The following is a 16,359-nucleotide window of genomic DNA, read 5'->3' on the forward strand; positions in this document are numbered from 1 at the left end:
TTCAAACATTGTGGATTTTCTCAGGAGCTTGTTTGGTATTTCGCAATCATTTTCCAAGTTGTGGTAAAAATTTAGGTTTTGAATGATGGATTTTGATCCTCGCTGGATCCCCTCTCTAAGGATCTTAGGGATCAGCTCACGTGGATTGTTGATCAAAAATCGTGCGGTCATAATTTTTTTCTTTTTTATATTTTCATGCAAAACGAGGCTACTTCACTTTTAAAAAATATAAAAAAACATTTAATTGTGACCGCATGATTTTTGATCAACGGTCCACCCACGTTGATCCCTAGGATCCCTAGGGAGGGGATCCGGCGAGGATCTAAATCCTTGAATGATGAACAAAAAAAACTCTAGGTTTTGAATGCTTAGTGTTTTTGGTAACCTCGTCGAGAAGCAAAAAAAAAATTTTGTGTCAGAATGTAAAATTTTTTTAATTAACATGTTCATAAAGATATTTTACAAAAACAAATTTGGTGTCAAAATTTGAAATTTTTTTAATTAAAATGTTCATAAAGATATTTTACAAAAACGTAACGTTAAATTAATTCAAACAAAATTAATATAAACAAAAAATAAGCATATAATCAAATTATCACATAAAATTGTAAAAACCTTAAATTTAGAGTTCTACTATAAGGACCCTCCCATTGGAGGCAATATTCCTTTAGGAACGCAAAGATTCCCTTTAAGTCCTTAAATGAGTACTTAAAGGTAGTGGTGAGAGAGTTCCTAAATAAGGACTTCTATTGAAGAGGCTCTTAGGATGAGAATAAAAGAGATCCAACACCCTAGCAAATACAAATTAATCCAATAATAAAACTGATTTTATGGACTCGAGGCTATACTAGGATGGAATACCACGAAAGCTTGGGTTTAAAACTAAAAAACCTAGCATCCCATTCTCACCAAAAACCCAATATTCATAAGATTGTCTACAATTTAATCCTTTTATGAAAGAGAGAAATCTCGTTTATTTTTCTTTCGGTTTTTGCTTGATATTCATCATATCAGTTTATGAGTTTGGCGACCATAGTTTTTTTCCCTTCCTTGACAGAGGTTGTCATTATTAACCTCTGTTTAGAGAAATAGAGAAATAAAACTAATTCAATTTAATGATAGATGATATGTCATATTTGAACTCATTAGATTGCTAGATGGTTTAATGCGGATAAATTTAATTTAATTACTTCATATATGTGCTTGTAGTCTCTATTTCCTGCATCTGCTTTCGCTTAGTGAATTTTTTAAGAGGATGCGCTCTCGCATTATTAGAAGATGATGAAGGGCGTAGGAAGACTGAACTAGACATAGTCAAGTGCAAGCTGAACCTAGACAAACTTCTGAAACGTTTTCATATAAACAGTGTAGATCAATGTACACTGGTGGGTGGACAATGTACATCAGTGGGTCAACAATATATGAATTTTATTTCCTTTTCATTAACTTATGGAACTTTTACAGTATATATTTGTTTGGGCCCAAAATAACATTATTGGGCCGAGCTTAGGTTTGTGTTTGGCCCAATGCTCTTTCAAAAATACTATGGGCCATCCAGCTATCATAAGCTGCCCAATTAGGTCGGCCAAGTCTTATTGCAAGAAGGATTGATTTGGATAAGAGCGAAGAAGTCGAGTCCTGGTACAACAAAGGGGTTTCAGAATTGAAGACACTGAGAAGTCGGGAGTGAATCTAATTCATTATAGAAGCTTGGTTCAGAAACCTATTGGAACTAGGATTGGCCAAATCCTAATCAGAATAGATTTTGGGAGTTTTAATCCGGATACATCTCTGGTTTGCCCAGGAGTAGATTCACTGCTATATATAAAGGGGAGTGCATCATTCAAGGGTCTCCAATTCAACACACAAATTGTCCTGGGCAAACTCTCGCTCTACGAGAAACCTCTCAACAACCTTGAGATTTTTATTTTCTTTTTCCGCCAACACACCTTCAGTTTGGATAAACAGCACTGTTAAGGCAACCAACGAACATCTTTAGTTTGGATAAACAGCACTGCGTCGAGGCCAACTGATTACCTATCCAAGTCTCGACCGACAAGGATTTTCGAGTCTTTATTGGTAGAGGTCATCTCATTAACCTTCTCGACGAAGTGAGGTGTTACAAGTTATTGGGCTCGGCATATTGAACACCGAGTTGTTTATGATTGAATATTCATAAGTAAGTTTTAGAGTTCAGCATTCTAACGGTTGAACCACATTTACCATCAAGACATACATCTCTTTTGAGTACTTGTGTCCATATAGTTTGGTGCCAGTTTGGCGTGCTTATACTCTTACGAATATAATCACCGTGACAGAACCCGATGCCGACGATCCGTGAACTTCACAAGACTAGTAGCCTTGTCTTCAGGCTCTAGAACTCGAAGGCCAAGACGTGGTTCTTCCTCGGTCGCAGTCGCAAGATCAAGAAGTCAGCAACGTGCTCAACACAACATCAACACATTTTACTCTCCGGCCGAGCTCAGCCGACGAGTTAGCACGCCCTGCACACAACCGAAGGACGCAATTAGCTTATTGATTACACGGCCTGCGTGCCACATAGGCTTGGTAGTTTTTAGGGTCAACAATATTATATACTATAGTATAATATACTGATACGTATATATTGCCTTCATAAATTGAGCCACGGCTATCCACATAATATTGTAGTTGAATTCAATCCGTGTAGTTTTTATAGTTATTATCAAATGATATTATTCTTGTTACTTAATGCTACAGTCTAGTGGTGTTTCTCTTCACTTGTAAGTGAGAGATCTTAGGTTCAAATCGCGCCAAAGGCGAATTTGAACCGCAATAGAGCTAGCCCATTGTGAGGCTAAGCCTACCCCGATAATATCGTTTGCTCAAGAAAAGGGAAAAAAAAAAAGGATATTATTCTTATCAAAGATATTTTTTCTTTTTTCTTTTTCCTCTTCTCTTTTTTTTTTTTTTTTTTTTTTTTTTTTTGTTTTTTGTTTTGTTGAAGTGAAGGATATTGTTCTTATGTGAAATTAGTCAAGTCAAATTTCCAATGTTGATTAAATAAAAATGGATGAATAATGTGTTTTTAAATTTTTAAGCATCGTGATGATAATTCAATGATTAAAAGGTTTTTATTTACGTTTAAATATGTATAAAATTGTTCAAACTGCTGGATTGTCCAAATCGGGGGTGAATGTGATAAATTTTTTTTCTTTTTTTTTTTGGGCGCGCTCGCCCCGGGGTGGGTTGGGGGGGGGGGTGTTTGGGCCGAACCACTGAGGTTTTTTTTTCTTTTCTTTTTTTTCTTTTTTTTTTTTTTAGTTTTTTTTTGCAAGAATCGCATGTATGTGAGGATATGCTAAATGATGATGGAGAATGCTTTCTAAAATATCACTAAGGGAAGGCAAATAAGATTTGTAGAGAGGTGGGTTCTGATTTGGGCACCCAAAATCCTAGGGATAAAAACATTTTAGTAATTATTCCAGAAAAATAAAATAAAACATAAACATACACACACTAAACCGTAGACATGGATTTAAAAGAAGAGCATGAATTCTAAAGCAAAACAAGATAGAAAAAATTCCAATTCATATTCCCTTGAGGAACAAACCAAGAGCAATTTAATCAAAAAATACAGAAAAGCATCGAAAGCGGGAGTTTACTGGAAAAAAAAAATACTATGAACATAGTCTGGAATTGTCCGACACATAAACATGGTGGCCCTGCTTACCAGCTTCAATTTCCATCAAGCTCCATGGTCTCTCTAGTTATAACAGTAGACCCTACAATGAATTTGAACTATTGTATACGAGCAATGTACAAGTAGCCTATTCTAAACACCATCGTTCATAGTATCTTTCTCAATTTGTTGCTATAGGAGGAATTGGATGACCTGATTTCAAGAACACTACAACTCAATTAAACTAGACTACAAGAAATTTATATCTTAAACATAAAGTAAATGCATTCAATCCTTATAAGATTACTTGCAAAAATTTCCAACAGTAAATCTTTATATCCATACCTGCACAAAATGATGATTGGTGATTCCGATGGCAAATGAATGACCCTCCAAATGGCTTGTTGTTGTGTGATTATGCACTCCAATAACTACCGTCAATATCCAATCATCATCGGTTGCTAGTTTTGTACCTTTTAATTGAAACGGGCATCCACATTTTTTCGTTCCAAAATTCCTTCTATCCTCATCCTTTATGTCTTTTTTTGTGAATTCGACTTACATAGTGTAAGTCTAGGGCTCATGTTATCTTTTCCACCTTGATCGGATTGTAACGTCACAATAACAAAACCATTGACCTTCCCAACTTCTCGAGCCCATTGTATTAATTCTTCTCCACTCTTGAATAACTATGTACCAAAACTGTATATTATGAATAAAACATAAAAAAGTATAAGTAAATCAATTGCGTAGTCAAGCCAATATTACCTTATTTGTGGTAAATTCACTAGTCCAGTCCACCATATGTGTAGATGTTGAATTATTACCAGATTCATCTACCTGTTGTAAACAAATTTCACCATACATAAATAAATGGGCATTACATCAAGTTGAAAATAGTGCTAATTAAGAAAGGGATTTGTGTGTAGGTTTCGGAGACAACACATCAAGTTGGACGATTATCAATGTCAGTTGCGACAAACATGCCTTACTTGAATTATTACCCTGACCTAATGAAAATGAATTCCAGGAATTCTCATAGGAAAACGTGAAACAAATTGCACCCTAACCTAAAGCAAATTCAAATAAAAAGTCCAAGAGCTATGCTTCAATTGTACAATGTCGACAAATCAAGATGACCCACATAAAATTATCTTTTACCTCTTCAACGGAAACATAATCATCTACTTCTTCCATAGAAATGTCATCTTCTAAGTTCATTATTTTTGCTTTCTTTGAATGAAAGGAGATGGGAAGGATGAGTTAGCGTTTAAGGGAGACAAATCGTCTAAACATAGCGTGAGAGTTATCACGCCCAAACTTTTCTTTTTTAATTTTTATAAAAATAAAAAAATAAAAAAGGTAATGCAAAATGGGGTAACTAAGGCCTTATTAGTCATTTTACAAAGGGACAAATTTGTAAATAAAAATTCATAAAAAGGTGGGTGAAAAGATAAGACATTGAGGTGGAAATAACAACTCTCTCTTTTTTTTTCTAGTTTTTTTTTTTTTTAACTTCAGAAAAATAATATACTTATCTGATAAAACTATCCCAAAAATATTTGTTATTCAATCATTTTCCATGAAACAAATGAGTTCAACAAAAGTTAAATAACATTGACCCTCCCTTCTCCTAATTGTCTTATAAATTTGAGCTCTCGGTCCTATACATATATGTTTTAACTCTTTATTTTATTCAATGTAATAACCTTGACCTAAAGACATATTTAAGAGAACTTGCGGATGTACGCTAGTATGGGTCGATCAAGTGCTCGATGAATTGTCTCACAGTAAAAGTTGAAAAGAGATTTTTGGTGCTATGCATACTATTGTTGGAATACAATGAAAATACAGTCCTGCATCGGCCACTATATAATTATACCCTAGGTGTACTATCATTCTGACTTCACCCCTGTCAAAATGGTTAGAGAATTCTTCTTCATGTTTTGATACTATGAATTTGGTCAAGGTATGTGCAATAAATAATAGCAAACCATAAAGAGCTTGTGACAATTCTTCACAGCTTCAAGCAGTGACTCCAATATATTAGTTTTTCTGTATTAGCCAACACATGTGTATTTGAATTATTTTGACTTCTGACTTGTGACTTGTGACTTCTCTTGCATTTACTAATAATACATACATAATGAACTAACATGTGGTACCTCTCTCTAATAGCGAAACTAAAAATTATTTCATGGGTGGACTAAGGTAAAATTATTACTATGAAATCAAATGCTTCATTTTTATTTTATTTTTTATTTTTTACCTACGTAAAATTATATAATAATAATAATCCTGAAAGTAATAACTTGAAGTAAGAAATTTATAAATCTACATAAATCAAGTTTCAACTAGATTTTACAAATAAGAGTAGGTGAACAATGTCATGAACAGTGAACAGTGGTTTGTGATTTCTAGTTTCAGCATGCCCATTAGTCTTTTAATTTTCCTTATTCTACAAGAATATGTTAAACTTCCTCCTGCTTTGATAATTAGCTTGTTTCATGTTTAATTTGGTTTAGGCCTTTATATTTTACATCCTTGTAACTCTTTTTAGAGATCTAATGATTGAATAAAATTGATGTAGTTTGATTCTCTCTAGGTCTGTGTGATGCAACCTAACCCTAGGTGTGATGCTAAATCCTCTAGGAGTGATTCAACACTCCCTTAACCATCTTTAATTCGAATGATTTTTTATAAGAATGATCTTCAAATGAAGAGTAAGAAATTAAATGATTCAGATTATAGAATTCATAGTGTGAATATACGTTATTCTCAAAAAGTGAAATATGTGAATTACACCCACAGAGAGATGCAAATGTTATCGATGGTTTTATTATAGTACGAAAGTTTGGGATCAATATTCTAAGGTAAAAGTGTAGACTTTGATAGAGAAAAACTGCCTTTGTTGTGTAGTTAGGTAATAGTGTTTGATGGTGCTTATTATTCTGATTGTGTTGTTTCTCAGATGCTGAAGAGAGTCTTCAAAAGAGTGGAAAAAGGAGAGAATGATGCTTTTCAAAAGCATTTACACTAAGTGTTACCAAACATAATACATAAGTAGTGATCGAGGTACATATCATGTCTTCCAATTGTTTCTGCAATGCACCAGAGCATTGCGTACCCTGTAAAATAAATAATACGGTTACAAATTCATAGCATTTAATGTCACGGAACATTGTAACCAGACCCATCTTTTCACAAAGTGAGAGAATAGTTCCCAACACCTGAGCAGCAGTGACACCCAAAACCCACGCTGAGGTGTGCCCACAGATCCACAAAAACCTCATAAATCTGGTTGTGAAACAAGATATTCCATTTTATTGACAAGTAATAATTGATGTTTCCTAACAACTTAAAGGAAATGGGACATGGGGGATTAGGTTATGATGGCTGCATAAAGGGCGCACACACACACCCTCTCTCGTACCATTGCGTCCACTTTGATATCATGTGGAAGAGAAAAGTGCGTGCACTCATCGGGCACATCTTTGAAGTTTCCAAAACGGAGGAGGATTATCTCCCCTCATAATCTCTCTCTCCTTCCTTTTCTTCCTATTTGAACGGTTACGATTTAGCCATATCAACATTTTATATTGATTTTTTTATAGAGACAATAAGACAAAAAACAATATGTGAGAGAAGGGGAGGGAAAGAGATGGGAATAGAAGGGAAGAGAATCCTCCTCCTTATAAAACGAACCCTTGCATCAGTTATAGCTTTCAGATAAACAAGCTAGGGTTCCGCTAATATCAATCGCCCACAAGTGCGTGACCTATTTTCATTTATTGTGCAAGTCCTATATGATAAATGGTCTGAAATTTCTCAAGCGCGTTGGTAATTGAACATTGTGTATTTTAAAAAGCAATAACTGCATACGGTCTAAACCAGAAAGCTTCGAATCTAAATGTAAGGAAAATTCTGATGAATGAGGGTTTACCGCTGTTATTTGAAAGGGATTCGAACTAGAAATTTTTCATTAGTATTACTATTATTATTTTTTGAAAGGGATCTTAAACGGCAAGAGGGTCATACAAATGGGACTGAAGCTTTGAGGCATTTTATGGTTAGATGTGCACAGTATTGACTTTCCTATCTCAACTTGCAGAGTTAATTAGGTGACACTTAACAATTGTATTTTCTTCCTACATTTGTTTATGGTCCTGGACCTGGTGGATACACCTTATGTTCAACCCTCTGTCCCCCATTTCATCAGTGGAGCTTAGAGTAATACATTGCTTGTAATAATCGTTGTTTAACTTTTTCATCAAAAAGCTTAAACATTTGTCATTTTATTTCTCCTCCACCGTCGAATTAAGATCAAACTGTTAGTGACCACGATTTAAAATCATGGTCTTCACTCTGCTTATTACTTTTTAGCTACAATCTTAGTCATACTATTTTTTTTTTCAAGGCACAATCTTACAGTCCAAATTTTTAGGATTAAAATAAACATTCATTTTGTTCATCATTCTATCTTTACATTTTACTGTCTACCAATATTTCTCAAAATTGTAAATGTTTTCATTAGCAAGTGCATGTCTTCAGATATAGTATTTTTTTGGTCATTCCCTTCGATTCTGCCTTTTCATCAACAGCTTAAGCCCTAATTTGGGATTGAGGCGATTTGAAAAAAAAAAGTGGGTATGAAAAAAAGTTGGGAGGGTTTTTGGTGTCTAGTAAACTCTCAAAATTAGCTTTATTTCAAAGTTTTGGATGAAAAAAAAAAAAAAAAAAAAAAAAAAAAAAAAAAGAACTAAAAATGGGAAGCTGCAAAAAGCAGCTTATTTGTGAAAACACGAAGCAGAGTACTATCTGTGAGATTGTGGTGTAGTCTCTGGTTGGTGGAGGTTCTTGGGTTACATTTCGTTTTCATGTTACGACATGATAAACTTTAAATATACATATTTTGCATTTAATTGGAATGCAAGTGTTTAGATCTGTCATGGTAGAAGGTCTAGATTCCTTAAGGATATAAGTGATATCATAACATTTTAGACTTAAGTTTCAGCATGGGCCAATTCGAAACTTGAAAAATGTTACCTCTACAATGGTTCTCATAGGCAGTCGATCATTTTGTGCAGCGTGCATGCACGCATCAAGTGATAGTTTATCGCAGTTCATTATTCTGCATAGCCTTCTCCGGTCATACTCAGACAGCGTAGGATGAGTCTGAAAGAAAAAGGGTTAAGATTTTAGGTTGTAAATAAGGTAAAACTAGAGAAACAGGTGAGAAGGTAACCTTTAGATATTCAGGCAAATAAAAATGGCAGATTGTAACTACTAGTTGTGCTGTCATGTTACGTATGTGTTATATCCTTGCTAGTGTTTTCAATGTGGATTCTTACTACCTTTCCTTCAATTGTTTGTGCTGCTATGTGGGTGATATACATTGGATTATCTGAAACCTGCTTTGCTAGAAGTTTCTTCTAGTGGAAACTAAGGATTTAAGAACGCTGAACAAAAAGGGGTTCATGATGGTTTTAGGTTGGTGTTTGATGAGTGATTGAGTCTTACCCGGCATGCACAAACCTGCTTTGTAGACATGTTTTAGGTTGGTGTATCAGTTACTTCAGACATTTATCCTTTTCTTTGTTGGGCAAATATGAATTTACAGTCCTTGCTGAATGCTGGTGTGGCATGAGACTTCTAGCATTGAGTATTTATGTGTGTTTAGGCGTTTCCAGTCCCTTCTTATATTTACTTTAGCTCACACTACACTTTTGTAGATCTTTCTAATGTTAAAAGATTTTTCTTGTTGCATGCAAGCATGTTTACGACAAAGGGCATATCATGCATTACTTACGGGAAAACAACACACGATGCCCTGTTGCAGGTATATTTATTTTTTGTTCCCCTACATCAGTTGGACTTACACTTTGGTGAGATTGCTAAACCCTTTTGGTTCTTCCTCCTATCAGCTTGCCCTGCGAAATTGAAGTCAGATAAAGTGAAGGATGATCCATTGTTAGCCGCTGATATTGATGAATTGCGTAAAACGCAGAATCAGAATGCCATGACTGATGTGATGGACGTCACTGAGTTTGAAGAGTGATTGGATGATTTCGGGATGTGAAAAGTTTCTAAAATGACATTTCAGCTTAGCTATTTCAACATGCTTTTAGGTCGTTGTGAAGTAGTCGTGTATTCTGTAGAATGGTTTTGTATAGGGTGACCTGGTTTTATGATATTGCATATGTAGTTGAAAGCACCTCCAGTTCCTTCTCTGTTGAATTCTTTTAGACTGCATTTGGACAAGTACATTAACATGAGGCATCCGGTTGGATTGCCTAATTCAAATTGTATACTTAGTTAAATCTCATTATTCTATATTTGAAGTGGTTTAGAGAGTAATTGTGAAAGAACCCGTTAACCTAGTTGTACAATGAACAAAGTCGGAACTCACAATTTCTTTGGGCCTGCCATTGGGAAATAGAATAGCGGCAAGTTTGATGAATGCATCTAATTAGACTACTTTCAAGTATATTAACAATATTGTTCTAATGAATTTAAGATAAAGTTTTTAAATATTTTTCTTTTAAAAATAAAGTATATTTAGTAATTCAGCTTTATTTGTTAAGCAAATTTAATTAATGGCACATCTAGTATTATACCCTTTTTGGTCATTTCATACAATCACAGCTGTTTTACAAAAAAGTTTACCAAACACTATAATACTGTTTTTTTTTTTTTTATTCCAAAAGCACTTTTACAAAAAAGTTTACCAAACACTATGCTGCTTATTCTCATAGCACAACAGAAGCAGTTTTTTTTTAAAGCACAGCAATACCAAACCAGCCCTCAATCATATACATATTTTCTTTGTGGAAAAAACTGACGGGATTTTGAAAACCAAAAAGCCAAAGTAAGGCCAAGATCAACCGGGTTCAGCAAAAATTTAAGCAAATATCTTTATTGACACGGAAAGTCGAAAAATGACGAGCAAATCCTCAACATCACGGTATTAAGGGGCTTGAAGACTAGAAAAACGCCAAGAAGGTAGAATAGGACATACTCTGCATCATTAAACACTCCCACTTGCCATCAAGAATTCGCCCTCGCAGACCAAGTCACCTCCGACATATGCCTTACCCTCCATCTTTGCTATTCCAAACCGTTTTTGGAACTTAACTAGAGTCATTCTCATCACCAATGTGTCTCCTGCAATTAGAGGCCTTCTAAACCTCACTTCATCAATTCCTGCAAAGAAGAAATTGTCAAGAGATCCTCCAACTTCGGGTTGCAGCATAACAATACCTCCCTCCTGAGCCATTGCCTGCGCCCAGAATAAACTTCAGTTAAAACTTAGCAAATTTCATGCACTATAATCAATATGAGTTTGTGGCAAAAGGGAATACAGATGAAATATATTACTAGAGCTAGTATTCTAAGGTGATTAGAGCAGAAATCTATTGTCACGATGCATTAGTGTAAGCTTTCAACCAATTACCGATTCAATGAAGATAGTTTTATCAACTCTGAACCTTGCATAAACATATTTCAGCTCTAGAATATAGCTAAAACAAAACAAACTTTCAACGAGACCAAACGAATCATGGAGACCCGAGCTAAAGAGAAGATTCTTTTGATTTTATAAGCCAAATGGTTACTTGCAAATGTGCCAAGGAATCAGAGTGACACTATTATTAATTTCAGTTTTCATGGTTCAGCAATGCGGTTACTGACTTTGTGTTATATAAGAAATAGTTAGTAAATTTCTGTTGTGTTACGTTCATTGCGTTATCTCTTCCACTGCATTACTGGAAATCCACATACCATCCGATGGGACTAATCCTAGCACCTAAACATAAAACTTCTACCTGTTGCAGCAGGTAAGCTTATATACCCTCTTTATTAATCGCCTATATATCAATTACACTTTCGCTATGGATTATCATGATTATACAGGAAGTTGGAGTAAAAGCTTAAAATGCATCTTCACTATGCCCAAAATACTGGAAGTTTAGTAGATTTTTTTTTTACTATAACAGAAAGGAACAAGTAGCAAACTAAGTTGAAAACTGAACTGAAGGTTGATTTTGATTTGATAAGAAACAGAGATTAAACAGAAATAAAAAAAACATTTTACCATCACAAATGTACTGGAACAGAGATTAAACAGAAAATGCCTTTGAAAAAGAACCAATACCTTAGGAAAGAGAGCATACACAATGGAGATACTTTTTTCCTTCATCTTCTTCTCGTCATAGAACATGGAGTTAGAGTATCCCAAACCAAACACCAACACACAGACCCAACCACGGAGCCAACCCACACTTACAGGAAAAAAAAAAAAAAACCCAGCCACATCCCATGGCTCCCAAAATCGAATGCATCAAAAAGTGTGTTAATATAACGAATTAAATCGTGTAGAAGTTGGACCCATTGGCTTCCTTATGGGTTAAAACTGAAAAGCCACTTCCTATTGTATTAAGCGATCAATCCGAGAGCTGCTCCTTGGGAAAATTGTTACATCGAAGACTATATTGTACTCAAATAAAACCCCGGGTTTGAGAAGCTGACCTCTAATTTGGCCTTATCTATCACATAAATGAGTCTTCCGACTTGCAACTAGCCAAATATATCACTCTAATGGACTAAATATCTCTTGATACAAAATCCAGGAGACTATCTCAGTAACTGGGAAAAAGGCACAAAAGTACAAAAAGCTCCATCTTGAACCAAGATTCTAAAAGACGCTAGGTGCTAGTCAAGCAACGGGCTAGGGCCTAGCGCCTAGGCGGCTAGGTAGGCGCCTAGAAGGACGAGACAGATTTAAGAAAATCTATTACATTTCGTTCTAATAAGAGTTTGCTTATACTTAAAATATATATAATTTCATCATAAACTACAAAATAAAAGACATATATATTATGAAGTATTGGAACATAATGAAAAAACACGAGGAACAAGCATATAATGTATGTTCGTTTAGGTAGTATTCAACAAATCTCTTACAATGTTATGTCTAAGCGAGTTGCAACCTAGACGGTCTAGGTGCCTTTTCTTAATTTTCAAACGCCTAGGCATTAATCGAGGCGATGGCCAGCCGTCTATCGCCTAGGCGGCACTAGGCGGGGATTTTTAGAATAGTGTCTTGAACAAAGATCTTGAAAAGCTTCATGCAATTTGATAAGAATATGCTGCTACAAAAATTTCACTTCTAAAACAAATCAAATTTTACTCTGAAGTGTCTATAGCAATCATAAAATGCCTTCTATGCACATATACAACTGTTTCTAATAAATTCCACACTTCAAAACAAAAGATCTGGGATTCTTTTAGATGCAGAAATATGAGCTTGAGAGTTAAGACCAACCCAATATTTTAACAACCACGAGAAGAATAGATCAACATGGAATGGCTCAACAACATACACACGTCTAGCTCAACAACACAAATCTTCTTCTACAAAGAACTCAGCTGCCACCAAACAGAGTTTGGTTACATATATCCGTCCACATATGAAACCATACACAGACAGCCAATTTATGGACTTCAGAAAACATAAGGCAAGTGAATCTGCAGATGCATTTTATAAATCACGTCTTGGTACATTTTCGTCCATTTGCATTCTAGCTAAACAGCCCTTTCTCAACATAGTACCCATATCCCCTAACCCAACCCACCAGGAATTTCATATGTTTTGTTAAACTTTGTTTATAAATAATGTAAGAAACAAGACACTATGCTTTACAACGTTGTTTGTCATATGGGCACTCTTGCATGATCATTTTTTTTTCTTTTTCTCTGAGAAAATAAAACTTTAACAAAACTGGTAAATTGAAACACTACTTTATTGACTTACTAGCTCAACAGAAGTGCCATAAAATTAACCCAGATAACTGCCAACATTTCATGCTATAACCATACAGTACAGACCCCCGTCTACTTAGAAATCTTTCCTCATCAATATAAAGCTACTGGAAAGTGAACCAACTAAATAATCAATATAAAGCTACTGCAAGAGTGTTAACATCACTTTCAATTTTAGATAAACCCAGTCTCAACATGCATCCCATGGATGATCGAGAAACATGTGTCCCTGCGCCCTTCTGCCTTGGTAACTCATTCAACGCAAATCTTTCTTATGCACCCACATTTCTCAAAAGCACATGCATTAACCATTTAGAAAATTTCATCTCATACCTATGTTGATGCAAGAGCAAATCCCTTATAAGCATAAAATATTTTCTCATAGAATAAACGCTGAAGTTTGCATTGTTGGACCATTTTAGAAGTTAGACACCAAAACGACACAACGATGAAAACCCCAATTCAAGAAATTATTATAGATATCCAAACAAGCCAACCAACAGCCATGAGTCATGTCAAATGCATTGCCCATTCGCCGTTTACAAATTTGGGACAAAGAACGAGTGGCAATAGTTATAACTCAGCTCGACATTAATTTTCTCAAAGGAACGGATTCTACTATGCATTTTTCTAACTCTTGCCGGTTTTATCCGCGAGTATACTATAATTAAGCGGAATATGTATTGTAGAGAAAGAACATAGAAGAGCATGAGAATAAGTGGTACCTCAATCATGAGAACTCCAGGCATAATAGGCCTTTCAGGGAAATGGCCAGGGAAAAAGTTATCATTTATAGTCACATTCTTAATAGCAACAGCTGAAACCCCAGGATTGTACTCAATCACTCTATCCACTAGAAGAAAAGGAAACATGTAACACAACCCAAAACAACTTTAAAAACATCAAACACTCGAAGGAAACAAAAAACAACACTTACCTGTGGGGCAAGATTTCACGTATCTGATTAATATCCATTACCGTAGGAAATGCTGGGTATTCTGTGAAGACCCATATCAATTTCTTCAGAAACAAATCCATATTCAAATCCAGAAAATTATGAAATTGACAAAAAAAAAACAAAAGGAGAAAGACATTACGCTTTTCAATGGGTGTGACTTGGGCAGCGCTGCCTTGTACATTTAGAGAACAACATGCGAAGAAATTGGGGTGGCGATTGCATTTGAGACAAAGAGAAGGAGAAATTGGAAGAGAAAGAGAGGTGGGAGAGTGAAGGATTCTTAGGTTTCTGGGTTGGGTGAGTGACTGTGCAAGAGCGAGAGAAAAGAGGGAGCTTGAGATACCTGCTGACATTGTTGGAAACAACAACGCCCAACACCTAGAACAGCGAAGACAGTGAGACGTGAAATGAAAAGTTTTGAGGGGGAAAAGAGGGCACTTGAGACTTGCTTGGTTAATGAGTTGTTCAACTGCTTCGTGTGTTAGATTGGGACTTTGATTGTTAGATTGGCTTGGTTGTTATTGACTTTTTGACTACATCCAAGGAAGGACTACTAGGACCTAGAAGTTGAGAAAATATGTTGAAAATCATAGAATTGTTATGAAATCAATGATACGTGTGAGACACTATATTTACGAGATTCAGCAAGTGTCCCTACGTCCTCAAGGTAGTAGCATTAGTCTCTCTTGTTATGAAAATGAAATTACAGAGTAATGGAAAGAAGAGATTGCATGCTTACTTCTCTATTATGTCTACATATTTGTGAGCCGGTAGGCCTTTATATAGGAAAACTATATCTTCTCTATTAAGGCCAAGAGATGTGAAGGTAGGCAACACACCTTCAACATTTGTTGGCTAACAAGAAATGGTAGACGACACATATTTCTTCATGTGGGTTATCAACTTTTATAACACTCTTCATTAGACGACCACAAGTCTTTGATTGACTATTTTTAAAATTTCTCCAATAACTCATGAGATGAATGGATGGTCTAAAGGAAACAAAAATACTTTGCTCATGTGGCATACTCTTAGATTAACTAACTTCTTATCATGCCAATGTGTGTTGGTGCAATTCTTGAGCTTCTAAAGTGAAAACTTTGGCAAATAGTTGGTGAGGTTGTGCACCATATTAACTTTGAACGTGTTTCTCCAGTTTTCATTACTTAATTCTTTATGTGGCAATCTTTATGCAGGTGAGAGAGATATTCAGATTTTGTTTGCATAATAAGATTATGGCTATTAGTGAGTTCATTGGAATAGACCAAGTATATGTCTGTAATTTCTCGAAGATATTAATTGATAAACTTTACTTCATTCTAACATCCATATGTTGGTATTGTTCTTCACAAGAAATGTAACATCTGATTCAGTGTATTTTGCTAAATACAGTAAATCACATAGTTCACTAAGATATGGTACTTCTGGACCAAATATCAATTCATCATTTCTCTCACAAGGATGAATGATCTTTCTTAGTACCTAAAATTTAATTAACCATTTGGATGTTCAACTCATGATCTTCAAACCACATGGTTTTTAATACCATAAACCTTTCGGTGGATAAGAATTCGTTATGGCATATTGTTTGATCTGCAACCAATGTTTGAAATATCCTAGATATGCTCGATATCTCCACGGAAATATCCAAAAATTCAAGGAACAATATGTAAAGGGGGTGAAGTGTACATTTCACCCTATACCGCCCCGATATTTCCGGAAATCGATCAATTTCCTCTATATTTTATGTATCCTTGCAAAAAAATTTGAAGACTAGTGGTCAAGTTTTCTTCATCGTTTCTTCTTTCACATTACCTTCTTCATTTCTTTTTTCTATTTAATTCAGTTTTCAATCTGTCATATATTTGAAGATTGGTGCAATTTGAAAGTACTACGCATGAAGGCCTAATCAAAATGAAAG

The 16,359-nt window shown here is 35.2% G+C and overlaps 1 long non-coding RNA gene and 1 pseudogene across 2 annotated transcripts; one reads left to right on the forward strand and one right to left on the reverse strand.

The window, feature by feature from the left end:
* Positions 1-9,318: 9,318 nt before the first annotated feature.
* On the forward strand, positions 9,319-9,964 carry LOC148690594 (uncharacterized). Its single transcript, XR_015957315.1, has 2 exons — positions 9,319-9,500; positions 9,586-9,964. It is a non-coding gene; the product is annotated as an uncharacterized LOC148690594 (long non-coding RNA).
* Positions 9,965-10,322: 358 nt separating this feature from the next.
* Positions 10,323-14,941, reverse strand: LOC148690595 (uncharacterized; annotated as a pseudogene). The gene is made up of 4 exons (XR_015956314.1): positions 14,578-14,941; positions 14,412-14,478; positions 14,206-14,371; positions 10,323-10,940 (listed from the first exon to the last, which is right to left on the reverse strand). The product of XR_015956314.1 is annotated as an uncharacterized LOC148690595 (transcript).
* Positions 14,942-16,359: the final 1,418 nt, after the last annotated feature.

The sequence above is a fragment of the Pyrus communis genome, chromosome 15 (genome assembly GCF_041283825.1).
Source record: "Pyrus communis isolate YQ-2024b chromosome 15, ASM4128382v1, whole genome shotgun sequence".
NCBI classification, from domain to species: domain Eukaryota; kingdom Viridiplantae; phylum Streptophyta; class Magnoliopsida; order Rosales; family Rosaceae; genus Pyrus; species Pyrus communis.